Source organism: Dipodomys merriami, unplaced genomic scaffold (assembly GCF_024711535.1).
Source record: "Dipodomys merriami isolate MVZ:Mamm:240054 unplaced genomic scaffold, mDipMer1.0.p SCAF_10, whole genome shotgun sequence".
NCBI classification, from domain to species: domain Eukaryota; kingdom Metazoa; phylum Chordata; class Mammalia; order Rodentia; family Heteromyidae; genus Dipodomys; species Dipodomys merriami.
In genome coordinates this window covers 45,266,984-45,283,245 of record NW_027202271.1, presented here as the reverse complement: position 1 = coordinate 45,283,245, position 16,262 = coordinate 45,266,984, and positions in this window count along the sequence as shown.

Below are 16,262 nucleotides of genomic sequence, written 5' to 3'. Positions count from 1 at the left end.
TTGGGAATTTTGGAGGGAGAGCATAATATATTCTCAAATCTTCACACTGAGTAAACAAGGCTTTCTTCCTCACCAGCACCTTCACTCTGGCCAGTCAGATGCTAAAAGTGTCTCACAGTGATGCTTTTCAATATGGAAGCAAATTTTACTGCATGGCATTTTACCCTCTGATTTCATTTTTTCTGGAACAAATCTCTTCTAAGAAAAAAATTCAGCTTTCTAAAAAACAAAACCCAGTGCTAACTTGAGAAGGCTGTTAGTGCAGTGTCTCAAAGGAAAGAGGAAAACAAAACAAAGAACAAGTTCCCTTGCCCTATTTCAAGGTAGACTATTGTCTAACAGATTTGCCTCATTATTTAAATCAAAACCTACTTACCAGAACTTTTCTTTACAAAATAATCTGTTTAGTACAAGAACCATGAAAATGAAATTCAAGCTTTTCTCATTCTGTAAAGCCAAGCTGCCTGAACACAAGTGCTGGATTTTTTTTCTGTCTCACCTGAGTCCAGGCCATGCAAAAATTCATGATGAGGGTACAGAGGATTTTTCCACCTTTTGAATAATCAGAAGTAATTCATTTTTTTCCTTTGTTATTGGTGGCACTATGGTTTGAATCCAGAGTCTTGGACTTGCTAGGCAATTTTACCATTTGATACATATCTCCAGGCCTTTTCACTTTAGTTATTTTTCAGATAGAGTCTTGTTTATTTGCCTAGGGCTGGCCTCAGACCAACATCCTCTTACCTTAACCTCCCAAGTAGTTGACATTAATGACATGTTCCACCATTACTAGCTCCCTTAGAGAATAGAATCTATAGGAAGTATCAAATCATCACTCACTCATTCAACAATTATTTGTTGGGTGTTTAGTATGTGTGTTAGTCAACTTTCTATCTCTATAACAAATAATGAATAAATCAACCTAAAAAGAGAAATGAGTTATTTTGGTTCAGTGTTTTGAAGATTTAAGTTCCTGATCAGTTGTTGCTTTGGGTTTGTTGAGACATTACAACATGGTGGGATCATGATGGAGAAAAAAACACTCAATTCATCTCTGTGACTCTAGAAGGAGAAAAGAAGAAAGAAGGGACATAGGGACACCCCCCCCCCAATAACCTGCTCACCTCCCACTAAGCTTCACCTCCTCGTTGTGAATCTAAAAGGAGGAAGAAAGAAAAAAGAGGCATAAGGGCACACACCCAATAATAATCTGCTCACTTCCCACTAAAGCTCAACTCTTACTTTCTACTACTTGTAATAGCACCAAGAAAAGGTTCAAGTCTTTAGTACACGGGCTCTTGGAGAAAATTTCAGACTTATGGCAGTTTTGCCAGAAATTAAGGTGTACATTGTGTGAGTAAGACACACAACCCTCCCTCATGGTGCTGTTGCATATGAGAAGCAAACAGATAATCAATAACTATACATATCAATATAAAACCAGTGTCTCGCTAAATACTAGGATCTCAAGAACACAGAGCTGTAGCTGTCTTATACCCAGGGTTATAGTAAGGATTTCACTTTAATGTTGCTGATCTGTCATGGTTAATAGGAAATGATGGAAACATATTAAAGGGACATGTCTGTTAGTATTATGCTCACCTTTGGTCCTCAGCTCCACCCACACCTGGGCCCCCTCCCATTCTTGGAGTTCCCGCCATATAGCTGGCCCCTCCCTCTCTCCACCCAGACCCACCTGAACTTCCATCTACCTCACTTCCTATCCCCCAGACCCTGCTGCTACCTGGATGGGGATGGGGGCCATGTGCTCCTCTAATAAACCCTATAGTAATCTTTCTCCTGTGCCTGCCTGCCTCTGCATGGTCCCCTGGGGTGGATGTGTGGGATCTTCCTCTTTCAATGTCCATAAAGGCTGAATTTGACTTAGGAAGGGCCAAGTGTGCAGACAACTCCAAAGAAATGGTCAAAGACATGCAGGACTTTAGGTTTGAGTTCCCATGTCTGCAGACTATCAACTATTGTGACCAACCAGCTGGCTCTATGAGGACAGGATTCACGAGTAGGAGGAAAACTCAGACTCCTGGGTACGAGAGAAGCTCCTCCAGTTATCCCAGGCCTTCAGTGAAGTTTTGTAATCCCCAGGAAGAAGTAGTAGCAGTTGACAATAGACAGCAGCAAATGGCACAATCTAGTGTTTCAGCTCCTGTACAAGCCCTGGGTATTGGGACCTTTAGCTTTACAGCAACAAGTGTGATAGTTCCCACACCTTAGGGAACTTGAAAACAGTAACAGTGGCAAATATTGCAGTCCTTTTCCCATGACCAGAATCTGGTTTTGTATTTCTGGCTCTCCACAGCCTTCTGGCCTTTTTCAACTCAACTCTCTCACCTCCTCTCTGATTCTGCCATCTTTCATTATCTCTATTACTTCTGCTCCACCACCATCTTTTACTGCAACATCTGTAGCCACTGTTGCTGCTCCACCATTATTGACACTGTCTGTTCTGTAACTGGCCACCAGCGTAGGCTTTGTTCCCACTAATGCCAACTCTGATTGGCAGCTAGCGTCAATTTCAATGCTGTAAGCATGGCTTTGGAAACACCCACTGTTGTTGCAACTATTTTTTCTCCTTTCTCCTTTTACCAGCTCAGTTACTCTATCAATGATGAAAATCAAAAGTAGGCAAGAAAGACTTCTCAAGAAAAGCCTTCGTTTGCTGTGTGCTGGTGGCTCAAGCCTAACTACTCAGGAGGCTGAGATCTGAAGATCATGGTTCAAAACCATCTGGGGCAGGAAAGTCTGTGAGACTCTGATCTCCAATTAACCACCAGAAAACTGGAAGTGGTGCTGTGGCTCAAGTAAGGGGGGGGCCTTCATTTGACCTAATATTGTACAGTGGGCAGCACAGAAAGGTGTCTCCCAGATGATTAAAAAAAAAAAAAAAAGTGGGTTGGGAAGGTGGCTCAGTGGTAGAGCACTTGCCTTGCATGCTCGAGGCCCTGGGTTCAATTCCTCAGCACCACATAAGAAAAAAGGAAAAAAGCCGGAAGTGGCGCTGTGGCTCAAGTGGTAGAGCACTAGCCTTGAGCTGAAGAGCTGAGGGATAGCGCCCAGGCCCAGAGTTCAGGCCCCACGACTGGACCCAAAAAAAAAAAAAAAAAGTGAGCTATTAGCATGGTGCTGGTGGCTCACACCTGTAATCCTAGCTACCCAAGAGGTTGAGATGTGAGGACTGCATTTTGAAGCCAGCCTAGACAGTAAGTCCATGAGATTCTTTTTTTTTTTTTTTTTTGTCGTTATGGGGCTTGAACTCTGGGCTTGGGCGTTGTCCCTCAGCTCTTCAGCTCAAGGCCAGCGCTCTACCTCTTGAGCTACAGTTCCACTTCTGGTTTTCTAGTGGTTTATCAGAGATAAGAGTCTTATGGACTTTCCTGCCTGGTCTGGCTTTGAACCGGGATCCTCAGGTCTCAGCCTCCTGAGTAGCTAGGATTTCAGGCGTGAGCCACCAGTACCCAGCTTTTTTTTTTTTTTTTTGTCAGTTGTGGGGCTAGAACTCTGGGCCTGGGCACTGTCCCTCAGCTCTTCAACTCAAGGCTAGTGCTCTACCACTTGAACCACAGCTCCATTTCCAGCTTTTTCTGCTTGTGTGATGCTGAGGAATCTAACCCAGGACCTCATGCATGCAAAGCAAGCACTCCCACTGAGCCACCTTCCCAGCCCCTCCATGAGACTCATGTCCAATTAACCAATAAATGTTAAAAGGGGCGTTTACAATAAAGCCTTTCATTAACACCAATAGCACTGACAATGTTCCAGTACTAACACTAACAGTATCTGATCTCTCAGATACAGCAGTCTCTCCCTGCTTAAATCCTGTCCCATTCCCCCAAGCAGGGGTGGGTTCCTACAATTTGTCTCATTATGGCCTAGTAATTCCATTCATATTCAAAAGGAAGAAAAAAAATTAATGTCCACAAAAGACTTGGATATAGTCAAGGTACTAGTGACTCATGCTGCTACTTCAAAGACTAAGATCTGAGGCTCAGTTCAAAGCCAGCCTGGGCAGAAAAGTACAAGAGACTCTTCTCTCCAATTAATCAGCAAAATGCCAGACTGGTGGTATGGTTCCAGTGGCAGTAAGCAAAAAAAAAAAAATCAAGACTGCAGGCCCTGAGTTCAAGCCTTCATACTGACACAAAAAATGATCTGGACACAAATATTTATAAAGGCCTCAAAATACCCGCAGGGGAACCAACTCCAAAGTCAATCAGCAGAGAATCAGTTAATTAACCATATCTTCACATAATGTTCACATTCAGAAACTAAAAGGAACATATTACTGATGCACAGTATCATAGAAGGATCTTAAAAGTATTATGCTAATGGGCTGGGAAGGTGGCTCAGTGGTAGAGCGCTTGCCTTGCATGCCTGAGGCCCTGGGTTCGATTCCCCAGCACCACATAAGCAAAAAGAAAAAAGCCGGGAGTGGCGCTGTGGCTCAAGTGGTAGAGTGCTAGCCTTGAGCTTAAGAGCTGAGGGACAGCACCCAGGCCCCAGAGTTCAGGCCCCACAACTGGACCCAAAATAAATAAATAAATAAAAGTATTATGCTAAGTAAAATCAATCATTTCTGTATTGACTATACTTGCAGGAAATTTACAAATAAACAAAATAAATATAAAGTAGTTGCCTCTATCGGAGCAGTGGGATGAAATGATTTTTTAAAATGAAGAGCTAGTGAACTTTCTAGCTAGTGACATACTCTTTATCTTATTTGGGCTAATGGTTTTACAAGCATATCCAACTATCAGAACTCAACAAATTAGCCAGGTTTGGTAGCATACATCTATAATCCCAGCTACATTTAGACTGAGACAGTGATCCTCAAAAGAATCACTTGAGTTCATGAGTATGAAACTAGTCTGGGCAACCATAGCAAGATGCCATCTCAAAAACCAAAAACTCAAATCAAAAACAAAACTGAAACAAACAAAACTCATCAAATTGTGTAAATCAAAGTTTTTAAGAGCAAGTATACAGCTAGGTGCCAGTGGCTCACACCTGTAATCCTAGCCACTCAGGAGGCTGAGATCTGAGGATTGCAGTTCAAAGCAGCCTGGAAAGGAAAGTCCATGAGACTCTTATCTCCAATAAACCATCAGAAAATGGAAATGGCACTGTGGCTCAAGTGGTAGAGTACTTACCTTGAGCCAAAGAGCTGAGCAACTGTGCCCAGGCCCAGAGTTCAAGCCCCATGACTGACAAAAAAAAAAAAAAGCAAGTATACATATTTAAGTGTATATATTTTTTTTTTTTTGGTTGGTTGTGGGGCCTGAACTCTGGGCCTAGGGGCTGTCCTTCAGCTCTTCCGCTCAAGGCTAGTGCTCTATAGCACCACTTCCAGCTTTTTCTGTTTATGTGGTGCTGAGGAATTGAACCCAGGGCATCATGCATGCAAGGCAAGCACTCTACCACTGAACCATCTTCCCAGCCCAAGTGCATACATATTTAAGAACAAAAATGACATAAGATCTACAATGCATAAAGGCTGTGGTCTGGAGAAGGATTAAAAGAAGCCGGAACATCCCAGCCGCTGGTTCCTCCCCTTCAGTGTGAATTACCTGGGATCCAGAGTGTGTTTACACATTGACGACCATCAGCTCCTCACTGGCATTTCACAGAGAATAATTCGGGCCTCTTCTGGGAATTGTGCAAAACAGTTGTCAGTAGATCATAAAAGGAATTTTGCTGCAGAAGAAAAAACCTTGGAAAGATGGAAAAAGAAAATAAAAGAAACCACAGAAGACAGATTGAGGTAAGCCTCTGCTGCATAGGAGCTTTCAAGCAGGACTGAAATAACTATGCTTGTTTTTAATATTTCAGTTCTCTTGACCACTTTCTTAGGGTCTTCTCCCCACAACTACAGTTTTCTTCTGAAATTAAGAAATCTAGAACTGGGGACTGATTGATGCAACAAGAAAGCAAAGATAACCAGGTGCTGGTGTCTCATGCTTGTAATCCTACTTACTCAGGGAACTAAGATCTGTGGATCGAGGTTCAAAGCCAGCATGGGCAGGAAAGTCCATGAGACTCTTATCTCTAATAAGCTATTCAGAAAAGGCCGGAGGTGGCACTGTGGCTCAAGTAGTAGAGTATAGCCTTGAGCAAAAGAGCCCAGGGACAACACCCATGCCCAGAGTTCAAGTCCCAGGACTAGCAAAAAAAAGAAAATATCTTTTATTCATAGTTGGAATTAACAGGAATTAACAACTAAAAGGAGATAAGATGGTGTCAGATTATGTTTGAGGACAGGAAGAGTGAGTGGTACAATCTTGTGCAGGCTGCTAAAGGGTTTATTCTAGGCACTGGCACAAAGTCAGAATGGCACATGGTTGCTGAAGGAGGGTTAAAAGTATCAGGGAGCTGGGCGCTGGTGGCTCACGCCTGTAATCCTAGTTACTCAGGAGGCTGAGATCTGAGGATCGCGGTTCAAAACCAGCCCGGGCAGGAAAGACCGTGAGACTCCTATCTCCAATAAACCACCAGAAAACTGGAAGTGGCGCTGTAGCTCAAGTGGTAGAGCACTCGCCTTGAGCTGAAGAGCTGAGGGACAGTGCCCAGGCCCAGAGTTCAAGCCCCACGACCAACAACAACAAAAAAAAAAGTATCAGAGAATTAAGGTATTCTAGAGCTGGAGGGGATTCTTAAGAGAGCATTTAACCTACACAATTTACATATGATGGGATTTAGTAAAGAACCAAATTTCCAAGGAATATTCATAGCTAACATTTGATTAGCACTTTAACAAGTGCCTCCATGTTTATTGCCTCATGTAATCCTTTTAAAGTGCTGCCAAGTAGCATTTATTAATTACTCTTTCAGAAGAAGCTGGGGCGCAGAAAGTGAAGCCAAGAAAGCCAATGCACATTAGTTTGAGTTTCTCCTGTTCCATTGCAAACCACTACACGTGAGTCCCTAGATTTTTAGCATTTGGAAGGTAGTCTGGCTTAAAACTTTTTTCAGAGCAATGGAATGTGGGAGAAAGTAATACGAGGTTCCTGTGGGACTGGCCATGAAGAAACCAGCATAAACAATCCATTTTCCAACATTTTCTCTTCCTTACCTTATTGCTAGAAGCACAGTATCCAGTAGAGGGAGACAGAGACCCTAGGGGCCAACAGTCACCACGTGGAAAGAGATTGTGTTCTTGAATGATTCTGTGAAGTTACGACTATAAACAGAGTGAGAAATAAACTTTTTTTTTTTTTTTTTTTTTTTGCCATAATGGAGTCTGAACAGAGACCTGTGCTTTCTAGCAAGTGCTCTGAGCCCCAAGCCTCAGAAATAAACATTAGTTATGTCAAGGTACTGTGGTTTGGGTAGTTTTTGTAGTAATTAAACTAAGATAGAAAAGACAAGGAGCTCATGCAAAAGTCCATGTATTAATTTGCTAAGAATTTATTCAGTAGTTTTATATATATCAAACATTGTGCTTGGCATAGGCTATGACCAACAAATAAAGATATGCCACCACTGTGCCCTCAGGAGCTTGCAGCTAATGGTTCTTACAGCTAGGGACAGGGCTATTATCCAGATGAAGGGCGGCTAACTCTACATTTTCTTCATTTCATCTAGCATCAGTGGCTCATACCTGCTATCCTAGCTACTAAGACTGAGACCAGATGATCAGGTTTGAAGCCGGTCCAGATTGAAATGTCTTTGAGATTCCTTCCCCAATTAACCATAAAAAAGTTGAGAATGGAGCGGCTCATGCATGTAATCCTAGCTACTCAGGAGGCTGAGATCTGAGGATCATGGTTCAAAGCCAGCCCAGGCAGGAAAGTCCATGAGACTCATATCTCCAATAAACCACCAGAAAACCGGAAGTAGTACTGTGGCTCAAGTGGTAGAGTGCTAGCATTGAGCTGAAGAGCTCGGCCCAGGCCGAGCTCAAGCCCCACTACTGACCAAAAAAAAGAAAAAAGAAAAGTTGAGAATGGGCTGGGAATGTGGCTTAGTGGTAGTGTGCTTGCCTAGCATACATGAAGCCCTGGATTCGATTCCTCAGTACCACATAAACAGAAAAGCTGGAAAGTGGTGCAGTGGCAGAATGCTAGCCTTGAGCAAAAGAAGCTCAGCAGCAGTGCACAAGCCCTGAGTTCAAGCCCCAGGACTGGCAAAAAAAAAAAAAAAAAGTGAGAATGGCACATCTATTTTCCTCCGTTTCTAAGCAGTAAGAGACATGAGCATGTGAGTCTTTTCATGTGATTGGTATGATAGTTAACCTTTGATGGCAACTTGGTTGGATTGAGTGATACCTGGAAAACCGGTAAAAAAGCATACCTTCAGATATGTGCATGAGAAGATGGCCATATGGATCAGAATGGCAGTGGGAAGATGTACCCTGAATGTTGGTGGCACCAACCAATAGGGCTGGGGTGTGGTGGAAGGACAAACAGAAGGGATTAGTTCTTACCATTAGCTGTTCCACCCTTCCTGAATAGCTGTGGGTTAGGAAGTGGCACTGTGGCTCAAGTGGTAGAGCACTTGCCTTGAGCTGAAGAGCACAGGGACAGCGCCTGGGCCCAGAGTTCAAGCCCCACAACTGGAAAAAAAAAAAAAAAAAAAAGATTGACCTGAGTAGGTGTGGGGTTTTCCTGCTGGTGCTGCTCCTACAAACAACACACTCCACTCTTCAGCCTTAGAATACTGGTCTTAAAACAATGACTCTAGGCAGCTGTGAGACTTGGACTATCCTCTAAGTCCCCTTTGCTCTGAGGTTTCTAGCTTCTTGGACTGAGATCTTCCTCGTTCTCTAGTTTTGAAGTCTGCAGGCAGCCCTGGCTCGTGTAAACCAATCTAATAACTCCCCTTATAATTATATATAATTACATATATGTATACACATACGTGTATGTATATATTCTATTAGTTCTTCCCTTTGAAGAGCCCTGACAATTATGTAATTTTAGTGGTATTTCCAGGTCTCGTTGTGATGGCATGTTGTCATAGAGACTGCAACATTCAGATTATGGCCATCCCATAACTATTGGATTTTTAGAAGAAAATGCTCAGAATCTTATTCTTTACGCATTACTGACTTTTCCAGACAAAACACTAGTTGTTCAACAGTTGAGTTTCATTTGAATCTCAGATCTTATTTCTTTTGTTCAGTTTTGTTGTGGTAATGGGGAAGAGCTCTACTTCCAGTTCCTTTGTTTTCATTTTGTTTTCAGATAGTCTTGATAACTTCTTTTTGTTATTGTTGTTTGTTGTTTGTTTGGGCTAGCCTGGAAGTCTCTCACTCTATCACAAAGTAACTGGGATTATAGGTATGAGTTACCACATCCAGCTTTGGATCTTTATAAAAGAAAATCAACAGGGCTGGGATGTGGCTTAGTGGTAGAGTGTTTGTCTAGCATTTATGAAGCCCTATGTTTGAGTCCTCAGTACCAAATACACAGAAAAAGTTGAAATTGGTGCTATGGCTCGCTCAAGTGGTAGAGTGCTAGCCTTGTGCAAAAGTTCAGGGACAGTGCCCAGGCCCTGAGTTCAAGCTCCAGACTGGCCACAAAATAAAGAAATAAATATATAAAAGAAGCCAGGAACTAGTGGCTCATGCCTGTAATCTTAGCTACTCAGAAGGCTGAGATATGAAGATCACAGTTCAAAGCCAGCCTGGGCAGGAAAGTCCATGAGACTCTTATCTGCACTAACCGCCAGAAAACTGGAAGTGATGCTGTGGCTCAAGTGGTACAGCACTTGCTTTGAGCTGAGGTACAGCAACCAGGCCCAGAGTTCAAGCCCCACTACTGACAATAAGTCAATAAATCAATGAAAATCAACATCTAAATTTCTTCTTACACAAATGAATTTCACAATTGTTGTGATATTAGTTAAGACTCCTTTGGTTGGAACCCAGATTTTGGTTGTAATTCAGATGGGTGTCAGCAAAAGTTAACTTGAACCAAAAGACTCAAGTAAATAGGTCTTGCTTTCTCTTTTGCAATCTCTCACACAGTTTTTGGATGACTCAAAAGCATTAATCAGCTTAGACAACTGCCCTTGAAATAATCGCTTATCTAGGTAAACACAGGAGGAAATTTCTTCTCAAATTTAAGGTCTGGGGTAGCTAACAGTAAATAAGAACAGTCAAAATCATGAACATAAATTTTTGGTTAGAGTTAGTATAAGCTTGAAGAGGCACATGGGAAATTAACTGGGAAGGAAGAAAATTTAAAAATATACTTTTCTGACCAGTGATTTATTTCCTGTTGCTTTAGAAAAGCATTATTTGAATCACAAGACAAGATAATACATGTTATGAGCCATAAGAAGGTAGGGAAGTGAGGAATGGAAATGTAATTTAAACTAGGATTGTTTGTACAACAGCTTCTTGGGGGACTTCCTTTATAGATGGTCTAATATTAGGTACAAGTAGAAAAAATCATTTTGAAAAACCACTGCTTTTATTAGGAAGTATGAAAGTCACTTCTGGTCTCTTTATTTCAGACTACGTTGGATGAGATGTATATACATATGAAAATGAAGTTAACTACTGACAGTATAAATAATAGTAGCTTTTGATCATGTATATGAAAACCAGGCTCATTAGCCAGGCGCTGGTGGCTCACATCTGTAATCCTAGCTACTCCAGAGGCTGAGATCTGAGGGTCACAGTTCAAAGCCAGCCCGGACAGGAAAGTCCATGAAACTCTTATCTCCAATTAACCACCAGAAAAACAGAAGTAGTGCTATGGCTCACATGGTAGAGTGCTTGTCTTGAGCTGAAGAACTCAGGGACAGAGCCCAGGCCCAGAGTTCAAACCCTATAACCAGAAAAACAAAACAACGACAACAAAAAAAAACAGGATTATTTAGTCATTGTAGCAATGAGGTCTCTCTCTCTCTCGTCTCTGTCTCTGTCTGTTTCTCTTTCTCTGTCTCTATCTCTGCCTGTCTGTCTGTCTGTATCTGTATCTCTCTCTCTCCCTCCCCATAAAAATGTGACAGAAATCCATGTCAAATTAGCTCAGGCAAAAAATAAATCTCTGTTGGAGACATCTCTGAGTCAGAGATGGCAAGAGCACACCTGAACTTCACAGACAAGAAATCAGAAAAGCAAACATTACCTGGAAGTTTCTCTTTTCATTTCTTCCTCTTACACTGGCTTTCTTCCAAGTAATGATGCAACAAACAATCTGATGCCCCATCTTCCCATTTGTCTTAGAGAGGAAATGAACCTCTTGGCCCTTCTCCACTTTTTACAAATCCTGAATAAGGGCTGAATAAGACCTGGTCTAGACCACATACTCATTCAGCATAGAACCTGTATCAGCTCTATCTGCATATAGTCACTCCTCCCTAGTTTAATCAACTATGGCTTGCGGGTGGGAATCCCCTCAAAATATAGCCAAAATCTCAGCACACAGGTGGGTAACATAGGAGGACTACAAGTTAGAGGCCAGACTGGGCAACTTAACAAGACCTTGCTTCAGAAAGCAGAACAAACAACAAAAGCCAACGTCCATCCAATAGCTTTTTGAATATCTACACTTGGTTTAACTCACTGCTATCTCAAAGGTAACTTTAAAAAAAAAATCGAAGACATTTCAGTCTTCTCTAGTATTATTTATTTCTATAATTGGCACTACCAACACCTGTTTATCTTGTGTGTGTGTGTGTGTGTGTGTGTGTGTGTATGTGTGTGTGTGTGTGTGTGTACGCGCGCGCGCCGATCATGGGGCTTGAACTCTGAGCCTAGGCACTGTCCCTCAGCTCTTCATTCAGCTCAAGGCTACCACTTGAGCCACAGGGCGACTTCCAGCTTTTTCTGCTTATGTGGTGCTAAGGAATCAAGCCCAGGGCCTCATGCATGCAAGGCAAGCACTCTACTACTAAGCCACCTTCCCAGCCCAACACCTACTTATCAAGGCAGAAAACTGGGGCCTGGGCGCTGTCCCTCAGCTCTTCAGCTCAGGGCGAGCTCTCTACCACTTAAGCCACGGCGCCACTTCCGGTTTTCGAGTGGTTTATTGGAGATAAGAGTCTCACAGACTTTCCTGCCTGGGGTGGCTTTGAACCTCGATCCTCAGATCTCAGCCTCCTGAGTAGCTAGGATTACAGGAGTGAGCCACCAGTGCCCCGCTGTGAAATTATTTTTTATGTCAATGGCTTTCAACCAACAACCACCAGGAATATACTTGGAGGTGAACAAGTAGTTTATTAGTTATACTAGTGAAAGAGAACATACTTTGGAAGAAACCATTACTTGATTTGAGGGTGGGTTGGGCAATTTGGGACAGACTGAAAAGAATCAGTAGCCAGGTGCTGGTGGTTCACGCCTGTAATCCTAGCTACTCAGGAGGCTGAGATCTGAGGCTCGAAGTTCTAAGCCATCCTGGGCAGGAAAGTCCATGAGACTCTTATCTTCAATAAACCACTCAGAAAATTGGAAGTGGCACTGTGGCTCAAGTGGTGGAGTGCTAGCCTGGATCTAAAGAGCTGAGGGACAGCACCCAGGCCCAGAGTTCAAGCCCCATGACAGACAAAAACAATAAAAATAAAAAAGAATCAGTGATTTGCTCCAGACCCAATGTAGTCAGAGAGCAGTAGTATTTTATGACTGAGTATATCTTATCTACAGGGAGGGCAAACCAAAGCCCAAATTGTATATTGTATTATAGTGCTTATTTTTGCTAAGGGGGATGTTTGATATTGTGTAGTTGGCACAATAATCCTGTTTTTGCTTATGTGTAGACAAAATTCTGACAAGAACTAGTTCTGTCTCACTTCAGTGGACAATTCATCCCCACTCCATCTCCTACTCTTCAGTTGCTTGTCCTCTTTTCACCATCCAAGCCAGGATGGAGTTTCTAAATATATCATCTCCTGTTAAACATTTTCGGTGGTTATAATACCAGCTGTGTTGCTAACATTTAAATGATAAAATTAAAAATCCATGTAGTTAGTAATAAAAATAAACTTCCTTCTCTCTACAAGAAATAAAAAAGGATAAAGAGTATATTTGCATCAAGAATCAGTTCAAGTTAGAGACTATTTTGATAATGTTTCTCTCTTATTATTATTATTTTTTTTTTTTTTTGTCAGTCGTGGGCCCTGAACTCTGGGCCTGCATGCTGTTCCTCACCTCTTCAGCTTAAGCCTAGTGCTCTACCTCTTGAGCCACGGCGCCACTTCTGGCTTTTTCTGCTTATGTGGTGCTGAGGAATCGAACCCAGGGCCTCCTGCATGCAAGGCAAGCGCTCTACCACTGAGCTACATTCCCAGCCCCTTAAAATTTTTTGACTTAGCCCAGCATCTGTGACTCACGCCTATAATCCAAGCAACTCAGGAAGCTGAGATCCGAGGATCTCAGTTCAACACCAGCCCAGACTGGGCAGGAAAGTTTGTGAGATTCTCATCTCCAATTAACTACCAGAAAACCAGAAGTAGTGCTGTTGCTCAAAGTGGTAGAGCCCTAACCTTGAGCAAAAAAGCTCAGGGACAGTGCCCAGGCCCTGAGTTCAAGCCCCAGAACTGGCAAAAAACAAACAAACAAACAAAAACATGACTCAGTGAGAAGCAGCTAAAAAGGTAAAGATTCTGGGCTGGGAAGGTGGCTCAGTAGTAGCGTGCTTGCCTTGCATGCATGAGGCCCTGGGTTCGATTCCTCAGCACCACATAAGCAAAAAAAGGTGGAAAGCTGGAAGTGGCCCTGTGGCTCAAGTGCTAGCTTTGAGCTGAAGAGCTGAGGGACAGCACCCAGGCCCAGAGTTCAGGCCCCATGACTGACAAAAAAAAAAAGGTAAAGATTCTGTATTATCCCCCACGGTATAACCCCTGCTTTCACTGTATTTGATGTTGGTATAATTTGTGGAGGGGAAGGACAAAAAACAAATCGTTTAACTAGGGATACAGGTGGACCCATTGCAACAATGAGATGTACAAGTCGTTATGTCGAAAATGAACTTCACAACTTTGGCGTGGGGGGGGGAGGATCAGGTGGGGGGAAGTGGGGAGAGATGGGAAGGGATGGGAAGGGGAAACAAAGAGGAGGCAACAATGCTTGATAAGAAATGTACTCATTATCTTGCCCATGTAATTGTAACTCCTCTGTACGGTATTCTCACACACACAAAAAAAGATTCTGTATTAGCATATATTAGTTGTACAAGGGGGGAAGGTTGTTATAACATGTTCATTTCCCCTTCCTTGTTAAAAAATTTACATTTCTTGTTCTATTTTCAAACATGCATATAAAGTATATAGACCATACTCACCCTCATTCACCCTCTCTGTTGGTCCTGGCCCTCCTGCTGTTATGTGTGTGTGTGTATGTGTGTGTGTGTGTGTATTTGGGTGTGTGTGTGTGTATTTGTGTGTGTGTGTGTGTGTGTGTGTGTGTGTGTGTGTGTATTTGCCATTCGTGGGGCTTGAACTCATGGCTTGGGCACCGTCCTTGAGCTTCTCTTGCTCAAGGCTAGCAATGTACCACTTAAGCCACAGGGCCACTTCTGGCTTTCTCTATTTATGTGGTACTGAGGAATTGAACCAGGGCTCCCATACATGCTAAGCAAGCATTTCACAACTAAGCCACATTCCCAGCCTGTGACCTAATGCTCTTATAAATTATATTTAAATTAGTAAAAGAAAAAAATTTAAATATGATTTATACATTTTTAAACATATAAAATTTTAGTTTAATTCTATCTTTTTGAATAGATACATGTTTACTCTTTTTTTTTGGTTGGTCGTGGGGCTTGAACTCTGGGCTTGGGCGCTGTCCATGCACTCTTCAGCTCAAGGCGAGTGCTCTACCACTTGAGCTACAGCCCTACTTCCAGTTTTCTAGTGGCTTATTGGAGATAAGAGTCTCATGGACTTTCCTGTCCGGGCTGGCTTTGAACCTTGATCCTCAGATCTCAGCCTCCTGAGTAGCTAGGATTACAGGCGTGAGCCACTGAACACCCAGCTTGTTTACTCTCTTTTTGAACAAACATAACAATATATTTCTATAAACAGAATTACAATAGAAAAAATAGAAAAGAATGACTAACCTGTAGCTTACATGTGCATTTAAGATTAATATATAGGGGGCTGGGAAGGTGGCTCAGTGGTAGAGTGCTTGCCTTGCATGCATGAGGCCCTGGGTTCGATTCCTTAGCACCACATAAGCAAAAAGAAAAAAGCCGGAAGTGGCGCTATGGTTCAAGTGGTAGAGTGCTAGCCTTCAGCTGAAGAGCTAAGGGACAGTGCCCAGGCCCAGAGTTCAGGCCCCACGACCGGACCCAAAAAAAAAAAAAGATTAATATATAGAGCCGGCTCTGGTGGCTCCTGTAATCCTAGCTAGTCAGGAGGCTGAGGTCTGAAGATCACAGTTCAAAGTCAGCTGGGGAAGGAAAGTCCATGAGACTCTGATCTCCAATTAACCACCAGAAAACTAGAAGTAACACTGTGGTTCAAGTGCTACAGCACTTGCCTTGAGCTGAAGATCTGAGGGACAGCCCCCAGGCCCAGAGTTCAAGCCCCATGACCAACAAAAAAAATAAGATAAATAAAAAAAGATTAATATATAGAATTTCAAACTTTTTGTTATTCTTCAAATATAACTGAAGAAAATTGTGTGTGAGGTGGTGATTTCCATGATTAATTAGGCCCTTATATGACACTTAAATAAATATTATGTATATTAATACTTCAAGATTTTAGTGTGGCCTGGTACCAGTGGCTCATACCTGTAACCCTAGCTACTCAGGAGGCTGAGATCTGAGGATCACAGCTCAAAGCCAGCCCAGGAAAGAAAGTCTATGACACTCTTATCTCCAATTAACCACCAGAAAACTGGAAATGGTGCTGTGGCTCAAGTGGTAGAGCACTAGCATTGAGCTGAGGAGCTGAAGGATAGTGTCCAGGCCCAGAGTTCAGGCCCCGCACTGAGAAAAAAAAAAAAATTTAGGCTTTTTTTCTTATTAAAGTATCTAATCAAGGTTAGAATGGCAATTATGCTACTCAGGGAATAATATATATCTAAACTGATTCTATGTTTGGTTTGATATAAAACAAAACCAGATTTACAAAGGGACAGTCATAGAATCTTAAAAAAAAACAATTGTAACATGCTCAAAATACGCCTTTTTCACTTTTTCAAAATTCATTTTATTTATTTAGTCAGTCGTGGGGCTTGAACTCTGGGCCTGAGCACTGTTCCTCAGCCCTTCAGCTCAAGGCTAGTACTCTACCATTTGAGCCACAGCACCACTTCAGCTTTTTCGGTTTATGTGGTGCTGAGGAATCGAACC